Below are 5,180 nucleotides of genomic sequence, written 5' to 3'. Positions count from 1 at the left end.
ACCCGACGCAGCGAGCTGCCGCCGCCGCCCCTCCCCCACCCGGCTCCGGGGCGCGGCTCCGCCTGCGGGACTCGGCGCCGGCGCCCTTAGCTAACGGGCCGGCCCCCGCCGTCTTCCCAGAGGAGTCGCGGCCGCCCTCATTCTTCTTCAGCGAGAAGCTGGTCCAGCGGACGGAGAGGACGAAGGATGAAGCCGGCCAGACTGAGCCCGGGAGGCCGTCGCACACTCAAGTCGTGGAGCCCCCTCTAACCACAGATTTTTTCCTCCGGACCTACGGGAGGCGGTGACCCCTCGCACACCCCATCCCCATCCCCCGACGTTGTTCCCTTCCTGGGGAGTTGAGTGAGAACGTCCCTCTTGGAATTTTCTGGGCTGGTAAACTCAGGCCCCTAAAAAATACAGAATGCTAGTAGAGTTGAAGGACTACGACCCTTAGGCTAATGCCGCACCAAACAATCTAGATGCATTTTCTGTTAAAAAACATTAATCCGTTCAATACAATTAAACATATATTAATTGATCCTCTTCTGTGTGCGAGGAAGTGCGTCTTTCTGATAAAGGAAAAAACGGAGGAAAAAACCAAAATGGAGTTTCTATAATACTACCTCTTATTTAAGATAGATGTGTTGTTAGCATATTTATTTCATCATTACTATCATTAGTGTATTTAATAGACACAGGTTTCCTCTTGGAGTTACATACTACATCTTAGAGTTTTGAGGACTTTGAGCGCTAAAGATCAGGAGTGGGAATTTTCTAAAATAATCGACTGTACTTCCTTCTGCATAACTTAACAGGGCTGCCAAATGTACAGGATAACATTTGGAAAATATGATAGAATTCATCTCCTAGTGACCAAATTAAGCCTTTAATTATGGAATTTGCTTTCCCTGAGATCTAAAACATGTTGCAATTAACAAAAGGCATAGCATTTTTTACTACACTAGATTAAGAAAATGGTCAAATTTTGTTTTGCCGTGAGCAAACAAATGAGACATTTTATCTAGTGTCTGTCTCCATCTCCGTGTGATGTTATGTTCCCTTGGTACAGATCTCCCACAATTCAGTCAATAACCAATAAATAATAATTGAGCACCCGTTATGTTACACTCTGTTCTAGGGGCTTGTGATATAGCAATAAGCAAAAAATCCCTACTGTCATGGAAAAGAGAGACAAAAAAGAAGAAAAATAAGCAAAACATGAAAAGGTAACATTGGAGTTACATAGTAAAGTGAGGAAATTGGCCATGCCGCTATTTGCTTAAAGAGTATTGCAGGCAAAAAGAACAACAAACGCAAAAATCCCTGCAAGTGGCCATGTTCCTGGCAGATTGGAGGAAGAGTAAAAGGTTTATATACTCTTAGGAGGGGGAGAGACTAGTGGGCAATGAAGTTAGAGAGGTGACATTGGTTAGGGCACACAGGGCTTTGTAGGTCCTTGTAAGGAAAGTCACCTTGAGCAGGGGGGTGACATAATCTGACTTGATTTGATAGAATCGCTTTGGATGCTGTGATGAGACTACACTAAATAGGGGTAAGGACCAAAGCTGGAGAATCAGTCAGAAGCTATTGCTGGCTTGGACCAGGGTAATAGCGGTGGAGATGATAAGTGGTTGTATATTGGACATATTTTAAAGAGAGAGCCAATAGGATTTGCTGACAGATGGAATATGTGAAAGTAATCAAGAAATCCAGGATCACTCCCTTGGGTATGTAAATCTTAACAATAAGCAGAATGGAGCTCAATGGAAGCAGATTGTACTCCGAGAGGAACATTAGAAAAGTAGTTACGTGTTCCTTGGTTCAGAAATAAGGACAATACTAAAGTGTTGGTAGTGTGAATGGAGAAGAAAGGGTGATGAGACAGAAATGAAAAGACAATTGGGATTTGTTACAGATAGAGTATGAAGGTGGGAGATAAAAGAGAGGAGGGAGCCAAAGAAGTGCCAGGTTCCCACCCCGAGTTCCCCTCAGAAGAGAACAAAAGGATATTAGTACCTTGTTAAAGCCATCTCTTCACACCTGGGGTTTTCCTAGAGCCTGAAATATATGATACCTTTCACATACACAGAGGAAAGAATCATAGAATTCTATAATTGAAAAAGAATTTTGAGATCACCTGGGCTAACCTCATATTATCAACATGGAAACAAAACTAGAAAAACTAAGAGTTTTGCCTCAGATTACATTCCTGGTTAGTGGCAGACTAGCAGCAGAACTGGAGTTTTCAATTTCCATGTTGGGCCATTTTCTGCTACAGCATATTAAGAATCCCACTAATGTGAGTCCAGATTGTTTCTAACATAGTTGTTTTGAAAGCCATCCATGTTCCCTACAAAGTACTCCTATTTTCAATGCTATTTCAATTCTTTGAATTACAGCAGAGAGAAAGCCTCAATTAAGTGCTTTCTTTAATACATATAATTTGCCTTTTTATCGAGGGTGCCTTTCTGAATCAACAATCTGCAGGCTGCATCAACAATAGCAATGCACAGCAAATATGTGAACTTTGAATCCAAATCTTTAAATCCAGAGGCTTTGAATTCACATCTGTTTTCTAGAAATTCCTGGACTTCTTGGAATTTTTATAAAGGAATTCAGATTTTGCAGTTACAATTCTCCAGATATTGCCTTTGAGAATGCTAATATTGTATTACATAATAGAGATTTATTTTCCTTTGCAGTTGCATTCTCAGTGGATAAAATCAGCAAATAGGGAGTTATTCGTGTCTTAAACAACTATTATTTTAGTAATTTAGCATTAAAATTTCTTTTAGAGAAGGTAATAAGATGTGATCCTGGGATAACCTCATAGCTCTCCAGATTTTTGTTTTCTCATCTGAAAATAAAGTGAACCATTTGATTTCTAAAGTGTCTTTCAGCCCTAAAGTTCTGTGCCATACAGGCAGAAGGAAATATGCAAAAATCAAAACACTTAACCCTTGTAGGATAATAGGCACGTTGGTGATTTTCTTTCTTTAAAAAAAAATTGGGGTTTTTGGTTATGTTTTGGTTTAAGTTTTTATTTTTAATTATTTTGGGTACATAATAGTTGTGTATCTTTATAAGGTACATGTGATATTTTGATACAGGCATACAATGTGAATTAATCAAAGGGTAATTGGGGTATCTATCACCTTGGGCATTTGATATTTCTTTGTGTTAGGAACATTCCAATTCCACTCTTTTAGTTATTTTAAAGTATACCCTAACTTATTGTTGATTATAGTCACTGTTGTGCTATCAAATATTGTTCATTCTATCTATGTATACTTTTGCACCCATTAACTTTATCCCCTCACTTTATCCCCCCCTTCCCAATACCCTTCCTAGCTGCTGATAACCATCATGCTACTCTCTGTAGGTGAGTGGCAGCAAGTGAGCAAAATTTCATCTATATTTACAGCCGTTCCCCATCACTGGCATCTCTGCATAAGCTCTCGCTCTTGTTAGATCAGTGGCGCCATTAGAGTCTCATAGGAGTGCAAACCCTATTGTAAACTGCGCATGCAAGGGATCTAGGTTGCGTGCTCTTTATGAGAATCTAATGCCTAATGAATGATCTGAGGTGGAGCTGAAGCAGTGATGCTAGCATCACTGTGGGCGGCTGCAAACACAGATTATCATTAGCAGAGAGGTTTGACTGCACAATAAATGTAATGCACTGGAATCATCCCCAACTCATTCCCTTTTCTCCCTCTCCCCCATCCATGGAAAAATTATCTTCCATGAAACCAGTCCCTGGTGCCAAAAAGGTTGGAGACTACTGCTTTAGAACATTCTGCCATCTTCTTGGTTTGCTGGCTCTCTGAATAAAAGTTACTTTCCTTGCCCTAACACCTTGTCTCTCAACTTATCGGCTGTCCTGCAGCAAGTGGTACAAGCTTGGACTCAGTTACAAAACTCTGGCAGGTAGCCAAAATGAGTTTTTTATTCTTGGCTGCTCTGGTCTTTGACTTCAGTTGTCTAATCTTTCTGGGTCTTTCAGTATCTTGGCTTCTCTGGCCCCAGAAACTTTTCTTTCCAAAATTGGACTTTTTCTTCAGCCACCTTGAACTTTATTTTTAACTATTCTTTGCAATTATCAATTTTACTTAGTGCTGTGATATTGTGAAATATATATTTAGTCTTTATATCTGTTACAGCTCCTAAATCCCATGGAATCTCTAGAAGAATGCCTTTTGTATGCTAATGAGATGACTGGTGGCTGGAGGCCTCTAGGCAGCTTCAGGATAGGGGGTCACCAGAGAAAAGACCAAGGCATGATTGAAGGGGTGGGGCTGACCCTACCCCCCAAGCTCCTGGGAGGAAGAGGAGCTGAAGTTTAATTTGATCACCGATGAACAATGATGTTATCAATCCTGGCTCTGTAATGAAGCTTTCATAAAAACCCATGAGGACTGGGTTGGGAGCGTTTTCAGATAGCTGAACACGCAGAGGCTCCTGGAGAGTGGCACACGCCCCTTCTCTCATACCTGACCTGATACCATATCTGTATCCTTCATTATCCTTTATTAATAAACTGGTAAATGTAAGTAAAGTGTTTCCCTGAGATCTATATGCTGCTCTAGGAAGTTTATCAAACCCAAGAAGGAAGTTGTGAGCACCCTGATTTAGAGCCGGTCAGTCAAAAACACAGGTCACAACCTGGGGCTTGCAACTGGCATGTGAAGGTGGGAGGTGTAATTCTTGTGGGACTGAGCCCTCAACCTGTGGGATCCCACCTGGTGGATAGTGTCAGAATTGAATTGAATTAGAGGACACCTCGCTTGTGTCTGCTGTGGAACTGATTGCTTGGTGTGTGGGGAAATGCCCCCACATTTCAGGTGTCAGAAGTATTGGGTTGGTCAGGTGCAATGGCTCATGCCTGTAATCCTAGCACTTTGGGAGGCCAAGGCAGGAGGATCACTTGAGGCCAGGAGTTTGACTAGCCTGAGCAACATAGTGAGACCTCATCTTTATAAAAAATAAAAAAAAATTAGCTGGGCACAGTGGCTTACACTTGTAGGTCCAGCTACTTGGGAGGCTGAAACAGGAGGATTGCTTGACCCCAGGAGTTCGAGATTGTAGTGAGCTATGATGATGCCACTGCACTCTAATCCGGGCAACAGCGTGAGAACCTGTCTCAAAAAAAAAAAAAAAAAAGTATTGTGTTAAATGGTGTGTGAAAGTAGGAAAAA

Source organism: Propithecus coquereli, unplaced genomic scaffold (genome assembly GCF_000956105.1).
Source record: "Propithecus coquereli isolate 6110/MARCELLA unplaced genomic scaffold, Pcoq_1.0 Scaffold83, whole genome shotgun sequence".
NCBI classification, from domain to species: domain Eukaryota; kingdom Metazoa; phylum Chordata; class Mammalia; order Primates; family Indriidae; genus Propithecus; species Propithecus coquereli.
The sequence above is the reverse complement of the archived record's forward strand: the minus strand, read 5'-3'. Positions refer to the sequence as shown.